Consider the following 14,494-nt stretch of genomic DNA (forward strand, 5'->3'; position numbering starts at 1 on the left):
GATGGTTCTGCCCAGGAGATAGGAATCGCTTGGGGCTTGCATATGGTTAACAGGTGGCACCCCAGGGACTGATCACTGAGAATTGTGATCTGTAAATTGTGCTTGCAAATTCCTACCAGGAATTGGGTGAGAAGGAGCTGTGACTCTCAGTGGTGCAACTAACGGGGGTGCAAAGCACTAAAATTTGGAAGCGCCTGAACACGCTGTGCAAATGGCCCATCCCCCTCCCCTTCAGAACCATTCCAGGCATTGGGAGCAAAACTGAGCTGTTTGCCTTTTCTCTGGGTGTTCTCTGGCATTCTCCTCCGTTTTGCTCCCCCACGTGGAATGGCTCCAAATGGAAGGGGCTGCTTGCACAGCACATTCAGGTGCCTGCAAAACTTAGTGCTCTGCACCCTCTGTTTTACTCCCACCACCCGGAATGGCTCCGAAGGGAGGGGCAGCTTGCACGGTGCATTCAGTTGCCTGCAAAACTTGGTGCTTTGCACCCCCTCTAACTACACCACTAATGCCAGCGATGTCCAGGGTTTGTTCAGTTTTGTCCACAGTGACTGGAGGGGATGGGCCAGCAGGCCACTCTCTCTGGGGCCCTCCGGAGGACAGTTTTAGTGTTGAGCTGCTCAGAGCCAAGTGGCGCAGGCTGAAGTTCAGTCAAACCCTGTCCTGACTCACCTGGGAGGCAGGATGTGGCAAAGCAGCAGAGGGGGGACTCCTCTTTTGCTCACCCGGCAGGGGTTGGAAAATAGGTCTTGGGGGCAGACATTTAGGTCACTTGCCTGAACGGACATGTGGAGTGCCTGAGTGCTGCCACCTCTGGAAGGTGGGAAGGAGGCAGTGTGGACTGGAGAAGCAACTGAAGGACAGGACAGCGGAGACCTGGCTAGGCAGAGCCCCCCCCCCCCCAAAAAAAAAATACATTGCCTTCAGGAGTGTTTCAGGCCCCAGCCCTTCTCAGTTCTGGCTCCAGAGCCAGCAGTTGGCCACGTGTGACTTCCGGCTGGGAAGAGCCCTGGCTGGGGTCTGTCGTGCAGCCAGGCCCCTTTTCTTCCTAAGGTAGCAGACCTCCTGGCACCTAAGGCAGGGCGCCACAGGCTGCCCTCTCCCAACTGGGAGGCAGCAGCCTATGCTCCCCTGGATGGAGGAAGGGGCCCCTGGCAAAGCTGCTGCCTGAAGCACCTGCCTCAGCTGGCCTCGGCTGGGCAGGCCCTCCAAGGGGGAGGCTCATTCAAGCCAAGGAGGCCAAGGAAACAGGAAGGAGAAACAGACAGGACCTTTTGTGTGTGTGTGTGCCCCCCCCCTTTCTCATCTGTGGAGCAGGTCTGTCTGGGTGCCCAGCAAACCTCAGCCACGGAGGTCCCAGTTCAGCCCGCCCGGTGGAGCTGGGCTCTGGAGTTAAGGCACCACTGGTGACCCCCAGCACCAGCACTGGACTGCCCCCGACCCAGTCTGGCACAGGAAAAATAAGACCCCTTGCAATGAACGGGGACCCCCGGGAATGGGCTGGCGACCCACCTGGCGGTCCCGGCCCCAGGCAGTGTTCCAAGGAAGCGCACGCAACCCACGCGCGAGGCTTGGAGCTGCCTCTTTGGGGGTCCCGCCTCGGGCTGCCTGGTCTGGTCCTCTGCGGGGCTGCCTTCCCCCCACGCCAGCAGGTCTACTCGGAAGTAGGCGCCACGGAGTCCTCCCAGCCAGGACTGCGCTGCAGGGAATCCCGTGACGCCACCGCCCGGGGCTGCCCTCCTGGGCGGGGGAGGCTGCGGGCGTTCCCAGCGGGCTCCCGGGCAAGGGGCGTAGCTGGAGGGGGCCCTCAGCGAGGCGGGCCAGCGCCCGCAGACCTTCCGCAGCCCCCCGCGGCGCGTGGAGCCCGGCAGCCGAGCAGCGCTGAAAGACGCTTCCGGGTTCCGGAAGGACCTGCGGACACAAACGGGCAGAACTCTGCAGGCGCCTGCCCTGGATGCAGCCTCTGCGCCGGGGGAGCCTCCTGGAGGCGGCAGCATCGCGCTCAGCGGCCCTGGAAAGGGAGCGCGCCCCGTGGGCAGCCCTGGCTTAGAACCCAGAGACTCCTTGGCAGCTTCCTGCTGCTTCTGTCCAAGCTATTCCCGCAGTAAACAACGGCTTGTCTGAAAATGGAGCAAGGAAGAGTTTGTTCTCACACACACACACACACACACACACACACACACACACCCCCCTAACTGGGTAACAGACACTTTTTAAGTGAGTGCTCCTCTTATATTGAGAGGGGGAGAGTAACTGGCCCGCCTCACCCCAGCACTGTCTTTTCTAGTGGCTGTCTGCTGGTGTTCTTTGGCATCTTTTGAGATTGGGAGCCCTTTTGGGACAGGGAGCCATTTAGTTATTTGATTTTTCTCTGGAAACCGCTTTGTGAACTGGCCCTTGAAAAACGGCATATAAATACTGTTGTTGTTATTAACAACAACAACAACAACAATAATAATAATAATAATAATAATATAGTATTTACTGAATACACTCCAAAAACTTAACTTAAAAAGATTTCACAAAACCTAAAAACTTTTCTATCTTTTAAAATGTAAAAACACTTGAAATAGAAAACTGAAATTTACCTGTGATCCGTTTATCCCCAACCAATGACCACAAGACCCAGCCTTGCACCTACACAATCAACAAACATCTCTAGGAAAGGCCGTCATTGGCATATAAGCATTCAACCCCTTCAGTGCAGTTGAATTTGGATTTTCCTCATCAGACCCCCCAAAATCTCGGACATGCCCTGCTAAGACATCCACCAGTTTGGGCAAGATCAGGAAATTTCTGATACCAAAAAACAGACTGTGGACACTTGGTCATATTTAAACTCGACTCATTCACTTCACAGTACAGCGACATCTGAGATCGCTCACTAGAGCTGACATCTATGCTCCAGGTTCCATACAACAGAGCTACACCTCGTGTTCCTTTCTAGCCTATGTGCTTTTTTGCATTTCTTTGTGCTCACCTTTCTCATCTCCCCACCACATGCTGTTAGAGTCGCTGTTGGTGTCTGTTTCCTTACTAGACTTGGCACTGAGGATCAGGCCAATCAGCTTGCTACTTTCCTGCTTCCTGTTTCTCCAGCTCCAGTGGGTGTGTCCAGACTCACCTGAGAAAGTTAGACACAGATGAAATACCTTCACCTACGGGGAAAGAGGAAAAACTTCAACCTAATTCCAGCTGCAGTCTTGAGAGTTGTTGTCGTGGTTCCTGCCCAAGCCCAGTTCAGAGGAAAAACACCGATCCAGCCAGGGATTGAGGATGTGACACTAAGCAGGTAAGAACCAGACCTCGCTTTCCCTTACAAGGAGGCCAGTGTTGCTTTGTTGCCACATTCCAGGAGGAATGGGGGGGGGGGAGGAGAGAGACTGGCGCGTGGGCCTTACAGACATTCCAGCTGTGCGGTGTCATTTCATCGAGAACGTAATGGGTTCTGACAGCCAACTTCAGGGGAAGGTGGTACAGAAGGGAGCCCACCCTGTAGAAATATGGAATGAAAGCCCGTGGGCCATTTTTTCTTGCGTAGAGTGGTGGGGGCTGGTAGGAGCCTTTTGGACAGATCCTCAGTCCTGCAAAGACGAACCTGGGGCACTGAGTTTGTTTCTCAGTCAAAGGGCAGCCTTTGGTCTCTCCTCCTTTGGCTGAACTAAGCCAGGAATGGGAAAGTGCTCACAGGCTGTGACTCTGGGCGATAGCAAGACAGGTCTGGGCTCATACTGCAGTTCATAAAGATTTGCACAGGAAGGCCACCGGACATCAGGCTGTTTTAGTTCTGCTGAGCTTGAGAGTGTTCTGAAAGCTGGTGTCCAGTGGAGTCTGCAGTGGCCTCCTGCCTCAACCACGGGCTGAAGCTGAGGCCTTCCCCCCCCCCCCCGTCAGAGCTGATTTCTTTCCACTGAACAGCACCTCCCTTGACTTCTGCCCTCAGCAGTGAATAAGCGCGGCGTCAGCTGCCTGAGCGGAGGGGCCAGTGAGGACAGCAGCCACGGGGAATGGACTGTGCTTGAACTCTGTACACCTGGGTGTTTGCCTTCCTTGTCTGATTTGCTGGGACCCTGTGACTTTTATGGTAGGCAGAGGTGTTTGTTGTGACAGCCAGGAGGCAAAGGGGGATCTGTCCTGACTCAGGAGTCTGGAGAGCTGGGATTGGACTGGGCTGAGCAGAATGAACTGCCAGGTTGCTTGTCAAGCTCCAACTAGCTGGGTTTTCTCCTTCAGGGGTCTGTTTCATCTTGCTTGGGTCAGAGCTGGCTCAAGGCTGGTTCTAATGAGAAAGAATCCCATCCCCCGACCTTCTGCGTATTTCATATATCACAATTCCACAAAAAATGAGGTCAACTGGCCATGCAAATCCCTGATTTTTAAAATGCTGTACTAAAGTTCCAAATAATGAACTCAAACCTCAGAGCTGAGTTTGATTTTTATTTTATTTTTAGTGTTGATATAACCATAATTGGGGGGGGGGGGGAGAGAGACCTGACCTGTATTTATTATTGTTGGCATCCTTCAGTCTCGGAAGACTATGGTGTCACGCTCTGAATGGTGGTTCTGGAACAGAGTGTCCTCTCCAGTGCGCGAAGCCTGGGTAAAATAGGTATGGAGGATAGGCTGTTTCCCATGCAGCAAATCCCCCCTCTCCACGTCGCTGAAATGGTCCAATGGAAAGGCAGAGGCCAATACGGTTGGTTCCAGCGGCGTCGCAGGAGTTGCCAGAACGTGACTGTGTTCAGCCATGAACTGCCTCAGGGACTCCGGCTCTGGATTTTGCCTCGAGGTTGACTCCTGAAGCCTTTTCCATAGCTGGATGCAGCCACAAGGCAGTGGAGGTTTGGGATCAGAGTTTTCCTTCTCTCAGATGTGCTGCCTTCCCAGGCTGACGAGCCCTATCTACCCGGTGGCTGTTTAGTCGCCTCTTACGACAAGTACAGCCAAACTGAGGGCCTATTCTTATCCCCAGCCCCCAGGGGAATTTATTTGTATTTGTATTTGCTGATGGGATAATGATTATAACCTTTAGATTACACTGGAAGTGGCAAAAGCCAAGGAGACAGCAGTTGTGACAAATCCCTCGAGATATTCTGGAATTTCTCTAGGGAAATTCTCCCAGGGCCTTTCCAGAAGAACTCTCTGCCCCAGCAAGAAAGACCTGCAAGTTCAGCTGCTGGTGGGTCTTGCATCTGCATGGAAATTGTCCAGGCATTTGTTGGATGCATCTGCTCAGATAGATGGAGACGCTGGTCTACTCTCTAGGGCAAGTAGTTGCATGCAATGCACAATTAGTGATGGATTGGAGCCAGTGCACATTTTTGTAACAACAATTACTGCACAGTTGTTATTCATGGCTTCTACAAAATCAAGATATCTTTCCTTAAGATCAAAGTTCGGTCCCAAGAAATAATGCAGGTTACCAAAGTTTTAACTTTTGAAAGAGGTTTTAGACAAATCCATGGTGGATAGCTTTGTCACTGGCTGCAAGTCATGATGAGTCTCTGCTGTGTGTGGGGGGGGGGGGGGAGTAAATTTAGTTACAGCAGTGCCTTGCAGTGGCATAGCCATAATGGGTGCAGAACACTAAGTTTTCCAGGGAGCCTCACTACGGCATGCAAGCAGCCCCTCTCCCTCCTCTTTGGAGCCAGGTGCTGGCCTGTTTTTCTCCCTCCACCTGGAATAAGCTCTGAAGGGGAGGGACTGCTTGCGTGCTGCAGTGAGGCTCCCTGAAAAACTTAGGGCTTTGCACTCCCTCTAGCTATGCCACTGATACCTTGACTTTCATCGCTTTGCTCTTTCAGCCGTTTTCAACTATAACCGCATTTCAAATTTTGTCCACATGGCTTTCCCATCCAATTTCATCCAACCTTCTACAAAGTTTGTTGATGTTCTTATGTTTATTTCAGTTAGCCAACCAAATTAAACTTGCAAGCTAAATAAGGCTCTGCTTTGACATTCATCCCTGTTTCCACTTTTGTCCCTCTCTGGTCCCTAACCAGACACAAGTGCGAGTATTGCTGTACTTGCGCATGAACATCACTCTGGTTTTAGAAGAAAAAAGGACACAAATTAGTACAGCCTCCTCTTTGTCAAAATCACCGTCCATCCATTATGTAGGGATGGAACACAATGTGGTTGATCCTGGACTGAGCTCAGCAGTGCTTGACAGTGAAAACAAAATGCTACACATCAGTTACTTCCTGCATTTTCTTTCAAACCCTACGCACTCTTCATAGTGGGTCCTCAGTTTGCATGGCAGAGTGCAGGGTGGGGTGTGTGGGCTACTTAACCCTTTCTCCTCTGGCTGTTTGGTTCAGAATCATGCACACCCTCCCTGCGATTTCTTCCACAGCTAGAAAAATGATGGACGCCCCACAATTTGCCACAGGAGAAGGTGATACTGAACTGAAAAGTGACCAGATGGAAGTGGATTAAGGAGACTCCCTCTGCCCTCCACTTTGATCAGACTGGTGGAGTAACTTAGGTTAAGAACAAACGCCTATGATAGAATTCTGTGCAACACCTAATTTGGCCCCCAGGATCTTGAAATCTGGGGCACAAGGCAACTAAGGTTAAATACTTGGCTGATCTCACTTTGAGGTGGAATCCCACTGGAATTAATTAGGTCTTAAAGGTGCTTAGCTATGCTGGATTGTGCCTCTATTTTGTTCTTAATTGCCTGAAAAGCTCAGAGATTGTTTCCTCAAGATATCTTCAGGAGGGCGTTTATCAAAAGGATTTAGCATCCATTCTGCTGAAGCCTCTCAGACAAGCTGTACAGTACAACAACAGGCTGTAATGTCCCTTCCCCTGAACTACTTCCTGAAACATATATAAGAACCAGATATGTCAATGTCCAGTTCAAGAAAGGTCACCATGTTTGCCTGTTGCAGCAAGAAACAACAAAGAGTCTTGTGGTCCCTTCAAATGGCAATTTTCAGTGTTTTTCTTCTCATGGTGCCTCTATGGTCTTCTCTAGGCCTTCGCCTCTTGTGATGTCACTTTCATCTTCTGGGGCAGCGGTGTCCAAAGTTTTTGGCAGGAGGCCACATCATCTCTCTGACACTGTGTTGGGGGCCAGGGAAGAATTAATTAATTTACATTTCAAATTTGAATAAATTTGCATAAATGAATATATTAAAGATGAACTTATATGAATGAATGAAGGTCTTGCAATAGCTCAAGACCTATAAACGGTCTTGCACAAAGCAAGGCTGGCCTTTCCTTTGCTACTGCATCACAGACATGAAACAGTAAGCAGTGGAGGGAGTCCCCATCCCACAGCTCACGCAAGAGGTCAAACAGTCGCCCTCAAACTGAGAGCAGTTGCATCAGGCCAGTGCAGGCCCCAGCAAGCCTCCAGAGGGCCAGAGGCTCATTGGAGACTGGGGGCTTCCTGAGGGCCACATTGGGAGTCCTCGAGGACCACAAGTGGCCCCAGGGCACTTTGGTTTGGGCACCCCTGTTCTTGGGGATTCATCCAGATTCAGTGACCTGCAGAGGAAGAGGAACAGACAATTTGTTACTGCAAACATTTGCCCTAGCAACAGTGTCACAGAACCTAGAAGTGTTTTTCAGCTATTTTCAACCGCTGTGCGCAGCACATCAGTTGAAAATCGCTATCTTAAAAATTCTGGCCACGAAAGCTTATGCCCCACAGCTGTATTACCATGGCATAGTCTGATCTACAACCCACCTGCCCCTCCATTACAGCCTGCTCCCCGTCTCAGTGGACTAGAGGCAAAGTCATGTCAAGGTTAAGGGTTATGAAAAATGTGGAGGAACTCAGTTTAATTCCATCATATTTTAACTAATGTGGAATTTTGCACAGATGCATTTCCTGGTTTATTTTTTTCAAATATTCTTAACATGCTTTAACCTGTCAGTTAAACACTCCAGGGCAGCTTACAAGACCCCATGACTACTGGGTGGGTGATGGCAGCAGCTGCAGCTAGCTAGCTTTTGCTGCTGTCAAGGCCTCTCTATTCCCCCCAGTCAGTGTACTTTCTCCCAGGACCTTGTGATGGTGCAGGGGCCTGGAAGAAAGCCACTGGCTGGCAGGCCTGAGGTGGGGGGGCCAAGGGGGCAAAATCTCCAGTGGACCTGGGCCATGGCAAAACTATACAGCACAAAACAAATTACAAAGTAAATGTGGGTACCTCAATCAATCTCAGCCTATCCAGGGCTGCAATTCCACTACAGTTTTAACCCACTTTTATGCACTTCTGTTCTGCCAATGCATTCTGGAGAATTCTGTTGTTTGTTAAGCACCAGGATGCAGGTCTCTTGTTGTCTTGTGTGCTCCCTGGGGCATTTGGTGGGCCGCTGTGAGATACAGGAAGCTGGACTAGATGGGCCTGTGGCCTGATCCAGTGGGGCTGTTCTTATGTTCTTAAGCATAGTTGTAACAGCTCTCGGCTTATTTAACAAACTATGGTCCCCCAGAACGCATTGAGGAAATAGAAGTGCATTGATAGTGAATTAAAGCTGTGGTGGAAATGCAGCCCTGGTCTTCTGCATAAGCATCAACATGAATTAGTGCAATTCAAACACAGGAAAGTGAAACGTGCACCTTTAGACTGGAACTACCAGACCCCAGCAGTGGGTCACCCCCAGTTCAGTTCACAGAATTCCCAGGCCCAATAGTCAGCTCCACCTCTTCTTCTAGTCTAGAACACATGGCATTCCATCAAGGCTTCAAGCAACATTTGGCATTGTTTGAAGAGGGAATTAACAGTATGGGGTACAAATATAGGTCTGGGGGCACAGAAGAGGAAAGGAGAAAAAAAATGAAGGGGGGGGGGAAAGGCCAGGTAAGTTTATTTCTCCTGAATCAAAATTATCACATAGTAATGAGGGAGATAGTGAAAGCCAGCCCTTGGACACCTCTGCATTAGTAGAAGAAGAAAAAGCAGATGAGGAGAACTTTGCTGAGGTGGAAGAGAAGAAACAGAGTAGCACTACACAAAGTAAGGAAATGATCCCCTTCGGATCAATGTTTTCATTGAGTTTCAATCTTGCTCGTGCTAAGTTAGAACTATATAGAAACTGTTCAGATTTGTTTCAGATTTGTAGTAACCTCTGGTTTGTAGAAAAATTTAGGAAGTGCATCTTGCCCCAGGCCCAAACCCAACTCTCAGCTTCCAAGAGCAGTGCAAGGAGCAGGAGGAGAGGCTATTATGTAAATCACTCAGGTGGACAGGTGTGAGTCTTTGGGAGGTCATAGGCTGAAGCTAGCCCTGAAGGTTGCACTCCAGCTACCTGCTGAAGCCAGTTGAGACTTTGAAGGTGCTCCTCAGCACTTTGAATTGTCCTGGGAAATGGACCAGCACCCCTGTAGTTGTAGTGAGTGTCCAGTTAGCAGCCGTGCTACAGCATTTTGGCATAATGGAAGTTTCCAAGAAGTCTTCAAAGGCAGCCCCACATGCAATACACTGTAGTAGTCTAATTGGGAGCTTACCAGTGTATGCCTTGCTGGGCCCATCTCTATGTGTCCAGGAGACGGTCACAGCTCATGCTACAGCCTTAGTTGGTGAATGATGCCCTGTGCACCGATGCTCTTGCTTTATTCAGCTGATTATAAGTCTGTGACTTCTAATGAAGATGATTTTTTAAAAACTGTCATGGTCTTTGATCTACAGTAGTGTTTCTCAACTAGTGGTATAGGTACCACCACTGGTACTTGAGGTGGTGGCTGAGGGTACTCATGGAACCCCTGGACATTTGCCACCCAGCAGCGAGACCAGGGACATGACACAGTAGGAGGCTCCAAAGCAATGCTTTCCTGTGCTTGAAAAAGCGCTCCCATCCAACCATCTTACTGGTGTTTGTCGCGTCACATCTGGCCTCCAAACCCAGAAGTAACTGGCAATGATGTCATCATCAGTTACTTCCAGTGGTACTTTGAATAGGTGAACCATGTGAAATGGTATAGCTGGGAGCAAACATTGAGAAACACTGATCTATACGAGTAAACTTGCAGCTTGAGTCTGTGCATGTTTATTCAGAAATAGGCCTCTGAGTTCTGCAGGCACCAGGGCATGTGGGGAATTTAAACCAGAGACATTTATAAAGGAGGAATGGGCTTTCTCCAGCGGTCCTAGTGGCACTACAGAGGAACAGAGGCCTTCAAATCTCATCACCTCCAACAGAAAGGGAAGGAGGCAGGAGGGCAGGATTCACAGACCTGGAGGAGTCTCACACAGCAGGAAGATGTTCTGACTCCATGTCATTTTCATTAACTTTATGGTCCAACTTGGATTCAGAAAAGCCCAAGTTGTTTTCAGGATCTTTTAAAAATAGTTTTGCTTTCCAGACAGACTTCTGAAGTGAGATGAATAGAATTTCACCCATCATCACTGTCGGCCTCAATGCCGCCTTTCGGCCTTGGAACCCTGGATGAAAACAATAAATGAAAGTGCCTTTGAGCAGGTGCAAAATGCCATTGTGTAACTAAGGGTAGGTCTGCACGTTGGGGGTCATAAGGAAGGGGCTTTGCATTAGAGCAGTGGTTCTCAAACCCTGCGAGTTTGAGAATGGGGGGAGTACATGCAGGGGCGGGAGGATGGCAGTGACACAGTTGCCACGATCACATTGCTGCCGAGACAAAGAGGTTGTATTAGACTGACCTAAGGCAGCATTGGCCTCCAGAGCGTGCGAGGAGCCCCACAGATGCCTCAGCTGGGCTTCCCAAGCCTCCAAAAAGCTAAAAATACCAGTTGAGACCTACTTTCAGTTTGTGATCATGAAACCAGAAGTGGGTTCTGATGGAGCATTTTAGACTTTTGGAGGCGTGGGGAGCCCTTCAGAGGCGTCCGCAGAACTCCTTGCATCCCGCAGAGGCCAGCGCTGCCATAGTTATGCCTCTTTTGGCCTGGCAGCGACATGATTGTGGCGATTGTGCTGCTGCCATCTCCTGCCCAACACATTAAGGAGGCAGAGCTAGGGCTTCCCTGGCTGGTGAATCGTGACCCACCGGTTTTGAGACCACTTGCATTAGAGCATGGCATTTCTGAACAGACTTGGAATTAAACAGAAGGTACACTTAAAGTTAGATGTGTCCACTTCTCTCTCTCTCTCTCTCTCTCTCTCTCTCTCTCTCTCTCTCTCTCTCTCTCTCTCTGTGTGTGTGTGTGTGTGTGTGTGTGTGTGTGTGTGTGTGTGTGTTTTAATAGCAGTTGTGGGGAATAAGACTGGGGGAGGGGTTTGAAGCTTGCAGACCACAATGATGCCTCAACAAAAACCACCAACAGCAGCTTTACTCCCAGCGCAAATAAAAGTCTTTTTTTTTTTTGGGGGGGGGGGGGTAATTTTCATCAGGAAAATTGTACAAAGGGGCAAAAATTAAACCCCCTTCCACCATGTCTCACCCAGTCTGGATTTCTCTTAACAGCTGCCATTTAAAACAAGAAGACAAATGCAAAGACACATCAAGAGTCCAATCCTATCCCCGCCCCCGTGCAGTCGCACCAAAAAACTGCAGATTGGGAGGCTTTGGAGGCAAAAGGGGATTTAAATCCCCTTACACTTATGTAAGCCTCAAACCTGCAAATCAGAGGGGAGAAAGGCTGCAGGAAAGGTAGATATGATCTGGCTTGCGCCTATGACTGCCATATCTACCCCCTCCCACAACCTCCCTGCCTCCCAATCTGCCCCCTCCTCACCCAGTTTCATCCCTTGTTGCTCCCGCCTACCCTACCACCTTACCTTGATTGATGGGCAGCTGAGGATCCACTGGCTCAGTTCTAGACCAGTGACAAACCTCCCCAGCCCCACACCCTGGCGTAAAGGTCTGCGATGGCACTGCCCCCGTGTGCAAATCCACGCCTCCCGTCCACTTACCTGGAGTGCATGGAGCCTCACATGACTCCGGGACACACCAGGGAAGCCTCTTGAAGCTTCCCCAGGCTATTAAATGGTGCTTCCAGCAAACCAGAAGCACAGTTTCTGACCATGTCAGGAACATAAGAACAGCCCCACTGGATCAGGCCATAGGCCCATCTAGTCCAGCTTCCTGTATCTCACAGCAGCCCACCAAATGCCCCAGGGAGCACACCAGATAACAAGAGACCTGCATCCTGGTGCCCTCCCTTGCATCTGACAAAACCCATTTCTAAAATCAGGAGGTTGCGCATACACATCATGGATTGTAACCCGTAATGGATTTTTCCTCCAGAAACTTGTCCAATGCCCTTTTAAAGGCAAACCTCAGAGAGGCTTCCACATTTGCCCCTTTTCGCTAAAGGCAGGTCCACCACTGGCCTAGACTAGGACTCTTTTTCTGTGATGCATCTTTTTCAGCGTGATGAGTGTTTCTTTGCACATACTGATGACATTCTGTGAGCTACTGCAACTCTGTTACTGCCTGTGCTGTAACTTCGGAAACCCAGATCGCGTGGGAAGAACCCAGTTCGTACTTCCTCCAAGTGAATGGGTTCCCAGGGAGCCAACAGCCCAACCTTTTATGATAGGTTTATACGGCTGTGATTTGCAAGAAATGGAGGGGGATTGAGGTGAGGTGCTGATGATTTCATGAATGAAGGTCTTTCAATAGCTCAAGGCCTATAAAAGGCCTTGCACAAAGCAAGGCTGGCCTTTCCTTTGCTGCCGCCACTGCATCACAGACGTGAAACACCAAGCAGTGGAGGGAGCCTTCTTTCCACAGCTCATGTGAGAGGTCAAACAGTTGCCCTCATGCTGAGAGCAGTTGCATTGGGCCAGTGCGGGCTCCAACAAATCTCCAGAGGGCCAGAGGCTCATTGGAGACTGTGGGTTCCCTGAGGGCCACATGTGGCCCTAGGGCCGGGTTTTGGGCACCCCTGCATTAATACAAGCACTCAGTAGCGTAGCTAGAGAAGGTGCAAAGCACTAACTGTTGCAAGGAACCTCCCCGCGCCATGCAAGCCACCCTTCCTCTTTGGAGCCATTCCGTATGCCTCCATTTGCTCTAGCAGCCCTGAGTGGCTCTGAAGGGGAGGGGCTGCTTGCATGGCATGGAGAGGCTCCCTGCAAAACTTAGTGCTTTGCACCTTCTCTAGCGACATCACTGCAAATACAGTATCTCTGTTCTGGAAACTGGGACGATGCCTTCACTGTAAGTCAGGAGCTCTGCCCACCATTCCAATGTTGTCTAGTCTTTCTCCTGACACAGTGAGAATATGCAGAGATCTTAGGCTGTAAGATTTCCCCTTTAAACTTATTTTTCATCATAGTTAAATTATCTCTGCTAATCATCCCTCAGAGGGTGTCAGATGGTTTCTGGCAACAGAAGAAAAAGTAGGAGAGGGAAGAACAGCACCATAATAAACAAACAAACCAGAAAGATCCCTAAACTACAGCATGCTGAAAAGCATTTTTTTTTAATTGTAAAAATAGACGAGAATGTTAGTACCCAACTTTTTTTTAAGCAACCAGCAATTCTGCAGTGGCGATCAGAAAATAAATTTAAGCAATCCAATTTTTACAACCATAATTTATTATTTGAAATATAGGTGGGGCCTTAGTATCTGCAGGGGCTCCATTCTTGGACCCCTTGCCGATACTGAAAATAGCAAATAATTAAATCTACAATTTTCCGCCCATTTTGCCCTCTGAAGGGAACTGGAGCTGTGCTAGAGTCCCTTCCAGATGGCTCTCTGAAGCCCAGAGAGGCAGAATGTATCTGTATGCTGCCTCTGCGGGCTTCAGAATGGCCTGGAGAGGTAAACAAAAAAACAAAACAAAAAAAAAACCCCTTCAGAGGGCTTAGGTGGACCAGAGTCTGGCTTAATTTGGGTCCAGGGGACCTGCATTGAGCCAGATCCATGGATGAAAAAGCCACAGATAAACAGACCTCACCTGTAATCTAGAACAGTGTTTCTCAGCATGTGTCCCCCGCTGCACCACTTTGCATGGTCCTACTGGAAATACCACCAGAAGTTACAACATCACCAGTTACTTTCAAGTTGGGGGGGCAACACTACAAGCGCCAATAAGAGGCAGACAGGAGGGCTTTTTCAAACATGCAAAAACTCACACTGGAGCTCTGCCCTCGGAGCTGAGCTTTCTACCACTGTTTGTCACATTGTGTTGCTGGTCTCACGGCTGGACAGCAGCTGTCCAGGGATCCTACAAGTATCACCCTTGGAACCCATACTACTGGCTGAGAAACACTGATCCAGAATGCTCACCAACTTTAGATTAAAATAAAATTCAAAACCATGTATAAGCTGCAACATATATAAAGCATTTTTGGACAACAATAATCACATTTTCAAGGTCAAGCATATGGGGGGGGGGAATCAACCCTTGGCCTCCAGTCCAGCCATGGTTCCAGTCCACACCTGGCAACCTGCAGCTGCTGTTTAACAACGGGGGACGGGGACAACCTCTCATTGGCACCTATGGGAGCGTTTCCCCCCAGGCAGATAGCAGAAGTGGGGGGAGCAATGCAGGTTGGTACGGTGGAGAAAAAAAGGGGGAAAGTTCTCTCCTTTATTCTCTGATTCTCTAT

Source organism: Tiliqua scincoides, chromosome 6 (genome assembly GCF_035046505.1).
Source record: "Tiliqua scincoides isolate rTilSci1 chromosome 6, rTilSci1.hap2, whole genome shotgun sequence".
NCBI classification, from domain to species: domain Eukaryota; kingdom Metazoa; phylum Chordata; class Lepidosauria; order Squamata; family Scincidae; genus Tiliqua; species Tiliqua scincoides.